The sequence below is a fragment of the Pogona vitticeps genome, chromosome 5, assembly GCF_051106095.1.
Source record: "Pogona vitticeps strain Pit_001003342236 chromosome 5, PviZW2.1, whole genome shotgun sequence".
In the NCBI taxonomy this organism is placed as follows: domain Eukaryota; kingdom Metazoa; phylum Chordata; class Lepidosauria; order Squamata; family Agamidae; genus Pogona; species Pogona vitticeps.
The window spans coordinates 155,908,557-155,919,727 of record NC_135787.1 but is presented as its reverse complement, the minus strand read 5'-3'; positions in this window follow the sequence as shown (position 1 = coordinate 155,919,727).

The window sequence follows — 11,171 nt, the reverse complement described above, 5'->3', positions numbered from 1 at the left end:
CTGATTTTGTCTTCTCTTTATTTATAAATATATGAAACAGCACTGGACCCAGGGCAGAACACTGCAGTACCACAGCTGTCACCTCTCTCTTAATAGTAATGAACCATTGCACATAATTATACCCAATCAGCAATAATTTGAGAAAAAACTGTATTTTTATTTTAAGCATTAATAATTTTAAAATTTAAGAAACTCAAGTTGTCTTCATAAGACTGCATGCGTGCTGTTCCCTGAATGGGAACAGATCATGCAAAGCCAAAGATGGGTCTTAATAGAAACATGGACCTTCACAGGAAAATGTCTGTTTCTCATTTCTCGAAATAGAAACTGAAGCCTATCAGCAAAAGCACTCCTGCTGACTTCCCATGAAGATGCACAGCAGGAAGGACAATTGATATTTAGCACTTACTAATTGGAAGAAAATCTGGTTTCAGTGGCTTATAAACTGTGTTGTATATTCAGGATTGTGTATTTCAAACTCCAGATTCTGAGTTAAAATTGGAAGGAAAAGGGGAGCCAATTCCTTGCAAAACAGGAATTATTTAAGGCTAGCTTTTCTGGATCATCAAACCAATTCCTCAATGTAATGTCATGTTCAGTGAGAATGCGATATTCTTGTCCTCTTTTACTTCTAGTTTAAAGCATTTATTTTTACTGTAAAGTCCAATAAGCAGCTTCATTCATATACAATAATTAGTATTGATATTAAGATTTTACAAGTAAACCACAAGTAAACCACAGTAAACCTTTGAGGCTGATGCGGAAACTTCAAGTGGTGCAGAATGCAGCAGCCAGACTCCTCAGTGGAGTGAGATAATACGAGCACATTTCTCCCACGCTGGCCATGCTGCATTGGCTGCCTATTTGTTTCCGCATAGACTTTAAAGTTTTAATGCTCACTTATAAGGCCCTAAACGGTTTAGGACCTCGATATTTGGCGGAATGCCTGCTCCCACCAAGATCTACCTGAATCACCCGTGCGAGCCAGGAGGTGAGGCTGAGGAGCCTGACGCCGAGAGAGGCCTGGAAGGAAAAGACACGAAACTGGGCCTTCTCGGCGGTGGCTCCTCGCCTCTGGAATAATCTCCCTCCTGAGATCTGCGCAGCCCCCACTTTGGGCACCTTTAAAAGGAAACTAAAAACATGGCTATATATTCAGGCCTTCCCTCCAGCTAACACTTAATTTTCTCTTGTTCTCCTTTATTTATTTTAGTTCTTTTTTTGTATTGTGTATGTTATAATTATGATTTATGTAACTCAATATGCCAGCAAGTTTGGAAAACTCAGCAGTCGTCAGAGGATTGGAAAAGATCAGTCTACATCCCAATCCCAAAGAAGGGCAGTGCCAAAGAATGCTCCCAACTACCATACAATTGCCTTCATTTCACAAGCTAGCAAGGTTATGCTCAAAATCCTCCAAGGTAGGCTTCAGCAGTATGTGGACCGAGAACTTCCAGAAGTACAAGCTGGATTTCGAAAGGGCAGAGGAACTTGAGACCAAATTGCTAATATGCGCCGGATTATGGAAAAAGCCAGAGAGTTCCAGAAAAAGATCTACTTCTGCTTCATTGACTATGCAAACGCCTTTGACTGTGTGGATCACAACAAGCTATGGCAAGTTCTTAAAGAAATGGGAGTGCCTGACCACCTTATCTATCTACTAAGAAATCTATATGTGGGACAGAAAGCAACAGTTAGAATTGGATATGGAACAACTGATTGGTTCAAAATTGGGAAAGGAGTACGACAAGGCTGTATATTGTCCCCTGGATTATTTAATTTGTATGCAGAATATATCATGCAGAAGGCAGGACTGGAGGAATCCCAAGGTGGAATTAAGACTGCCGGAAGAAATATCAAAAACCTCAGATATGCAGTACCACTCTGATGGCAGAAAGTGAGGAGGAATTAAAGAACCCCGTAATTGGGGTGAAAGAGGAGAGCACCAAAAATGATCTGAAGCTGAACATCAGAAAAAACTAAGATCATCGCCACTGGTCCCATCACCTCCTGGCAAATAGAAGGGGAAGATATGGAGGCAGTGACAGATTTTACTTTCTTGAGCTCCATGATCACTGCAGATGGTGATAGCAGCCACGAAATTAAAAGACGCCTGCTTCTTGGGAGGAAAGCGATGTCAAACCTTGACAGCATCTTAAAAAGCAGAGACATCACCTTGCCGACAAAGGTACACATAGTCAAAGCCATGGTTTTTCCTTTAGTGAGGTGTGGAAGTGAGAGCTGGACCATAAAGAAGGCTGACCGCCAAAGAATTGATGCTTTTGAACTGTGGTGCTGGAGGAGACTCTTGAGAGTCCCCTGGATTGAAAAGAGAACAAACCTATCCATTTTGAAGGAAATCAACCCTGAGTGCTCACTGGAAGGACAGATCCTGAAGCTGAGGCTCCAATACTTTGGCCATCTCATGAGAAGAGAGGACTCCCTGGAAAAGACCCTGATGTTGGGAAAGTGTGAATGCAAGAGGAGAAAGGGATGACAGAGGACGAGATGGTTGGACAGTGTCATCGGAGCTATCAACATGAATTTGACCAAACTCCACGAGGCAGTCGAAGAAGGGATGGCCTGGTGTTCTCTGGTCCATGGGGTCACAAAGAGTCGGACACAACAACTAAACAACAACAAATAGTGCTGAAGCACTCTCTGAGCAGTTTACAACATAATTATGCAAATAACACTGCTTTCCAGCGAGCTGGCTACTCATTTTGTTGACCTTGGAAAGACGGAAGGCAAAGCCAAATTTGAGCCAGCTACCAGAATCCATCAACATTGTAATGGAAATAAATGAGTGAGGATTAATAAGAAATTATGGTTTGTAACACAAAAAGGGAGGTCTTGGATTACCCAATTTAAAATTTTATTATATAGCAAATCAACTCAGATATATTCCAGATATTATTAAAGGTAAGAAAAATTTAATTTGGAGAGGAATAGAAATGCAGGGTAAGGAAGAAAGTATTGAAAATATATTGTTTAAAGAAAAATTGTAGAAGAGATTTAAAAGATTACTAACCTTTTCCTTAAAAATACGTTAGAAAATTGAAAAAAGTTTAGAGGTATATTGAGCCCATCAATCCCTTCTTTATCCCCCTTCCATAAAATTTTTAAAAAACTCTTTAAAATATATCAAAAAATAAAGGAATAAATAGGATAAAAGACTGGATTGAGAAGATGAGAGATAAAGGAAATATAAAAAAGATTTTGGGAGGAGAAGGGATTTCCTGGTTTAATATGATTCAAATAGAAAGGTGGACAAGGGAATGGAATAGGAAGGAAGGAAAAAGTAGAAAAATGACAAAATTTGAAGAGATTATTGAAAAAAGATTGAAATTAGAGGAAAAGAAAGAAAAGGGAGCTGTAAATAAAATATATAAATTATTAATTCAGGATGAACAGTATACACAAGGATTAAAAACACAGTGGCAATATGATTTGGATAAAGAAGTAAAAGGAGAAGAATGGGATAAAATGTGGGACCAAAGAATTATGAAGAACATGTTTGGAAGGATAAAAGAAAATTGTTATAAGGTAATATGGAGGTGGTATTTAACGCTGGTAAAACTGAATATAATAAATAAAAATGTATCATCACTATGCTGGAGGTGTAAAAAAAAGAAGGGGACATATATACATATGTGGTAGTCAGGTGAACTAAGAAAGCAAAAATGGAAGCAAATTTTTAAAGAAATAAGGGAAATAACTGGATTAAATATTCAAATGTATCTGTCAATGGCTTTATTGAATTTGGTTAAGGAGGATCAATTGTTGAAAACAAAGGACTTAATAGTAATAATGATTATGGCAGCAAGGTTAATTTTTGCAAGAAACTGAAAAAATGATAACCAACTCAGTTTAGAGGAATGGTATAGAGAACTATGGGATATGGCAATTAATTATAAACTGACATGTAATATGAAAATAAGAAGAGGCCTATCAAAAATAATGATTTTAAGAAAATATGGAGTGTATTCTTGGAATATGTATTTTGGAGAGGGAAGGGGCATACGCCGAGGGAAGAAATAATGAAGTTTTGGAGAGAAAATGGACTGAATTAAATTTAAATATTATTAATGCTAGCTCTGAGGGTGATGGTTGCACTGGTATATTATGTAATTGTATTTTATTGAGGTGTAAGGTTTATGTTGTTTAGGCCGGATGTTTGTTTACTAAATTTATTTTTTAAAAAAAGATTGAACTCAGACTGAGAGCAGAGGCTTGATTGCAGTGCTACAGTTTAACCACTGCGTCATGCGGATAGCTAGTCCCAATTACAGTAAAACAAATGGAATGAATAGAGCTTGCTTATGTAGGTAATGTTGACCAGAATCTTTTTTAGTTGTCCATTTTGCATAATGATCCACTGTGCAAGTGGTTGAACAGATAAAACAATGGGTCACCACATTGTTTCAACAGATAATCTTTGCTTGCACAATGACAAGTCAGGAGATTGCACAGAGTACCACTGTTGGAACATTACACTCTGTTAGGGTTGAACAGGGTCTGGCCCTTTGATTTTAATGGGTCTACATTTCAGACTATTATTTGTGTTCTCTGTGTTCCTAATGCTCTTCTCTGCACGATTGTAGATTAATTTTGCATATTTGTGATCCTGAAGCTATATTTTGAGGAGATGGATATTTAATAATCAGTTATACACTATCCTACCACAAAAAGACAAAGACCTTTCTCTCCAAGCAGGCTTTCTTTTAAATCTTTGGTTGACCAAGGGGATTTTTAAGGGGATTATTTTATTATTTTGTTTTATTGTTTTGTTTAATATTTTCTTATTTATCAGATTTTAATATATCCGTTTAATGCTTTTTAATATTGTACAGTAGTAATTTATTATTTAGCATTTAACTTTTTTATCTATATTATAAGTCACCTTGGGTACATTAGGAGTAAGGCAGAAGGAAGAAAGATTGATTGATTGATTGATTGATTGATTGATTGACTGACTGACTGACTGACTGACTGACTGACTGACTGATTGATTGATTGGTATGTTGGTATTTGTAATATGGAATGAAAATTTTGGTTGCATTGACTGCATGTATTATGTCTAAATTCGCATTCAGTGATCACACAGGGGCTGTGGATAGATTTGGGAGTTCAGTGTTCAATGCAATCCGATTCACATTTCAGCACACAGTCCCCTTTCTTTTCTTCCTTCCTTCCTCTAGCCCCACCTCTACTGATCCTTTTATGATATGTTGCTTGTTTTGAAAGGGGTACAATGTTCCAAAAAATGTAGAAGTGCTCCAGAATCCTTCTTAATGTGTACAGAAATACCATATACTACAGGAACATATTTTATTTTCTTTGAATTGTTTCTGTTTTGATCATAATTAATTTTCTCTCTCTCTCATCCGGAGGTGATCTAGCACTAAGCTAGTATATTATTACTAGTGCTAAGGTGATCATGTGATCTAGTTTTTATTTCATAGAAGTAAAAAATACAAAAACATTCAGAGGACTATCAGGGGAATGAACGTTGAGGTTCGGTGTTTCTGCAGTCTTGAATATCATGCCCCAGCTGCCTGTGTTGCCAAAACAGCACCCACAGCCACACCTTCCTTTTTTACAAGTCAGCTGATCATATTTTTAAAAATCTATGTTTGAAAAAAGTAGAGGCTTCCAGCAACAGCGGGGTGGGGGTGGGGAGCTGCAATGGGAGCAAAGAAGGCCAGACTGATTCGGATTAGCCTTTGCATTGTGTGCTCAGAAAAAAAGGACTTTTAATCTACTCATATGATAACTGCAGCAAATCCTATGGTATTTGATTGTGTAGTCACAGCCTAGGTAGCAGCATGTTAAACCAGTACCTATTTTGTTAATCAAATTGTGTTTAAATAGCATTTTTAGGGCTGACCATTATTAGTTGTAAAACAAGAAGCAATGGTGCTCTGCCACCATAATTCTATTTGATTTGAATTGTGATTGTGATGTGAAGAAAGTTCTAACTTTTTCCTTCATGCTGGTTGGCAACCCCCCCATGCTACTGTTTCAAACTTCAAAGGAGAAGAGTCTCAGACACTGGTGCCTGGTAGCAGGACCAAGATTGCTGGGTTGAGTATTTATTTTTGTAAGAGCAAGATTTTCTATTTCAAAACTCTTTATTTCATACAGTGATGTCTTTCAGGAGTACATTCCACAGGCAATACACTTTGAATCAACACTGAGCTGGTGCTGAATGGCATCCATTTTCCCTAAGGTTACTTTCCATTCAAAGATTTGCATGTAAATGATTCTAGTGTTAGCCTACATGATGGCTTTTATATCTCATACACTCCTCATGGTGCTTTTAAGCCAGATATAGTACTGGCATGACAATAAGGCTGACATAATGTCATCTGTATGCTGCCACAATGTGCAATAGTGGAGATGTTCCACTGGCAAAGATGCACAATTAAAAAAGCGAGGTAGAGTTATACAAAATGTAGGTAGCAAGAAGATGGATTCATTTATGTCACCTCCTTCATAACAACTTCCTAGTACACAATATATCTGTATACTGGATTTAGATAAGATCATAGAGATATTACTCTTTTGGACAATATTTCCCAGGTCCCTAGCTAAGGTGTTGTAGTCCAATATTGTGCACTCCACAGTAAATGTATTTGCCAGTGACTTTAGTGGGAGGAGAACATATTTTTCAAACAGGAGTCAATGGACACTCCAGTTGTGATGAGAGAGTGTAGGATGTGCAGATAATTAGGGCTGATGTGCAGTTGTTGAGGATTGGCCACATGGCCTTTCAGGAAGAAGCTGAGTGGGCTAATGTGTTTCTGTGCTGAGTGTGGAATTTGTGTTCTTAGATCAGTTCCTCCTGGGCTATCTGTGGTCTTTCTTGGGAGCTGTGAATTTGCGGAACTTGTGCTATTTGGACTTGTGTGTTGAAAGTGCTGTGGCATAATGTGTAATGATATGTACATTGAGGGAGTGGAATGACATGAGCGCATCCCTAGGTTACCTGGTAGAAATAACTCCTTCTGTTTCTTAACAGTCTGTGGCGCTGTTGCCTATTAGAGGATGGCAGCCACAGAGTTTTGTCAGCATTAGCAAGTGTTGCCAAGATGGCACCATGGGATACAGGGTCCATTCCAACTACATAGTAGCAGCATGACCCTGGCAACATTTTGTGATATTCTTGGTCTCTTAAGGAATAAATTGCAACCACAAGGAATAAATAAATAAATGATAAATAGGCATGGAAATGTTGGTACAGGTCTCCGGCATCACATTGTAAATTAATCTGGCCCAACCTGCATCCTCCAAAGGTCCTTGATCACAACTCTCACCAATCTCAGCCAGCACAGTTGTGATGAGGCTGATGGCAGTTGTGGACTAGACCTTTGCAGGATGCCAGGTTGGGACAGACTAAAAGCTAATGAGAGTTGTAACAGGCATCTGGTAGAGAGGGAAGCTGTGGCATAAGATTTGAACAACTTAATTCTACATGACCAAAGGGGTAGTAATTATAGCATAGTCAAGAGCAGAATTACTCTTTTTCAGCCATGAAATTTTGTGATTTGAAGATGAAGGGGACAATTTGGAAAGTTATTTTTAAAAAGTTGCAGTTTCAAGGAGTTAGTTACCACCATAGTTATATTTTAAAATAGCTAATTGGGCTAAATGCACTTGCTAGTCCCAATTACAATATACCCATTCAATCAGTGGGGCTTTGATAAGTCATCATTTGGGTCTACTTTAGTTTGTACTAATAATTGGATGAATCCTTAACATTACTCAAATGTACGTAACTGAAATTGTTAAGTTTTTTTTAAAAAAACTTTCGGATTGCTAAAAGCCGGTGGCCTGTACTATGAAACACACATTAGTAGTGAGGAACATATATTTCATTGCTATAAAAACAAATAAAACAGGTAGAATATACTGCAGGAGGAGTAAAATTTCCTTTCATTATCTTACAATCAGATATAATTTGTTTATGGCTTACTTATTACAAAAAGGAATTGATTACAAGTTACTTCCAGGTTCTGACTGGAAAAATTAGAGATCTTGACCCTAAACCATCTTGAACCCATGCCATCATATGAGAAAGAGATATTCTGTTCTATTTATGTTTTTAAACATCTGAGAATAAATATCTGTGAAATGTGCAATAAAGGATATGTCACATTATTTGCTACTTGTATGCATGCTTTGTTGTGCAAATCTTAAATCCATTATATATTGTATATTAGGGGAAATAACAGAATCAAATAATAATGGAGTTGGAAAGGGCCTACAAAGCCATCAGGTCCAACCAGCTGCTCACAGTGCAGAAAGCCATGTTAAAGCATTTTTGACAGATGCCTGCCTAGTTTTCTCTTGAATACCTCCAGTGTTGGAGTCCTCGCCTCCTCCTGAGGTAATTGATTCCATTGTTGTACTGGCCAAACAGTTATGACATTTTCCTGATATTCAGCTGAAATATGTTTTCCTTTAACATTATGACATTATTACACATCCTGTACTCTGGAATGATTGAGAACAGATCTTACCCCTCCTCTGCATAACAATATTTCAAGTATTTGAAGACTGCTATAACACAGAATGATTTCAATATGAATTCAAGGCAGACCTTTCAACATCACAATAATCCAAGTTTATGCACCAACCACCAATGCTAAAGAGGTGGAAACTGACCAATTCTATGAAAACTTACAACACCTAGAACTGACACTAAAGAAAGATGTTCTTCTCATTATAGGGGATTGGAATGCTAGGGAGTGAAGAGATAAAAGGAGCAACAGGTAAGTTTGACCTTGGAGTTCAAAAGGCTAATAGAATTTTGTCAAGAGAATAAGCTGGTCATCACAAATGTTCTTTTCCAACAACACAAGAGGCAACTCTACACCTGGACATCACCAGCTGGACAATACTGAAATCAAATTGATTATATTCTCTGCAGCCAAAGATGGAGAAGCTCTATAGAGTCATCAAAAACAAGACCTGGAGCTGATTGTGGCTCTGATGACAGTTTCTTATAGCAAAATTCAAGCTTAAACTGAAGAAAGTAGGAAAAACCACTGGGCTAGTCAGGTATAATCTAAACTAAATCCCTAATGAATACACACTGGAAGTGAAGAACAGGTTTAAGGAACTAGATTTGGTGGACAGAGTGCCTGAAGAACTATGGATGGAGGCTCGTAACATTGTACAGGAGGCAGCAGCAAAAACCATCCCAAAGAAAAGGAAATGCAAGAAAGCAAAGTGGCTGTCTAACGAGGCCTTAGAAATAGCAGAGATGAAAATGGAAACAAAATGCAAGGGAGATACGGAAAGTTACAGAAAACTGAATGCAGACTTCCAAAGAATAGCAAGGAGAGACATGAGGTCCTTCTTAAATGAACAATGCAAAGAAATAGATGAAATTAATAGAAAAGGAAAAACCAGAGATCTGTTCAAAAACATTGGAGATATTAAAGGAACATTCTGTGCAAAGATGGACATGATAAAGGACAAAAATGGGAGGGACCTAACAGAAGCAGAAGACATCAAGAAGAGGTGGCAAGAATACACAGAAGAATTATACCAGAAAGACCTGGACGGCCCGGATAACCCAGATAGTGCTTGAGCCAGACATCCTGGAGAGTGAAGTCAAATGGCCTTAGAAAGTATGGCTAACAACAAGGCCAGTGGAGGTGATGACATTCTAGTTGAACTATTTAATATCTTAAAAGATGATGCTGTTAAGGTGATACACTCAATATGTCAGCAAGTTTGGAAACTCAGCAGTGGCCAAAGGACTGGAAAATATCAGTCTACATGCCAATCCCAAACTCTTGGAGGCAGGAGGGCCTGGCATGCTCTGGTCCATATGGTCATGAAGAGTCGGACACAACTTAACGACTAAACAAAAACAAATAACATCTCCCCATAGTCTTCTTTCTCAAGGCTAAAAAGGCCCAGATATTTCCATCTTTTCTCATACACCTAAAATAAAACAAACACATGAATAAATAAATAAAGCAACTGTTTATTAACTTATGCTTACATAGGATTTCTGTTTCCCTATGCATTTTAATTATATCTGGTTGTGAACACTTTAGCTGTTCTTATTGACAGTTAATTCACTGTAATTAGTGTTGAAGGAAACCTATCTCCATTCTTTGTTCCCCTCTTGAGGGCTAGTCTAGACTTGGCAGCAGAACTGTGGTTTTACCTCTCTTTGATTGCTATTCTGCTCCCTTTTCCCTATTCCATTATGGGCTTCCCACTACGAGACACATGCAATTTCTAGAAGCAATTGCATGGAGCTTCATACTTTGATCCCTGATAAGCAGCAACAGATCTGTACTTTTACAATGATTCATTCATAAAATAAATGTGAAGAGAACCTGGGACTCTTTGTCACTGATGTACGTTGTACTTGTACTGAACAGGATTCCACGTTCATTTTCTGTTCCTGCTAGTTTGTTGTTATATTTCTGTGTGATAGCTCAGTGAGTTAGGAGAGGTTGGGAATCTGATTCCCCATTGTGCCTCTGGAGAGAAGAGCCAATCTGTGTATTCTTGGGAAATCTGCTGAACCCTGGGGTGCCCCCAAAAGAAGGGAGTGGTAGCCCACTTCTGAGTACTCTGTATCTAGAAGTGGTCGCCATATTCTGAAATTGACTTGATCATGTGTGATTATTATTAATACTGACAACACACGTGTCACAGTCTCATACACATGAAATGCCGTTATATTTTTTCACAATGAGATATATAAAGAGTAATTCACATCTTGCAGAGAGCTAGGAGGAATTAGAGAAAATCGGAGATAATCAAAGATCAGTTAAGGCTGCTTCTGCAGAATGGAAATTATCTGTTACACTGCTGTCTAATCAGAAAGGCTAGAGTGCAAGCCACAAAGCAGACAACAGCTATACTTCCCAAGTCCCTTCCTATTCCTATAGTTGCTAGGTGGAGTACATAGTGGCTTGATTTAATGACTGCTTATCTGGCAGCGACAGCATTTGCACTCCATGCACTCTGCCCTTTGAGCAGCTCCTGTTGCAATATTGAGTATGTTTAAACTTGTGAGAGTAGAATGGATCTTATTTGGGCCAAACACCCATATCAGTTACACCAGTAGACAACCTCTCTGAACTCAGAAGGGGCAGCTAAAGCAAAAATCTAGCCTTGAAAATTATTGGCCTTTA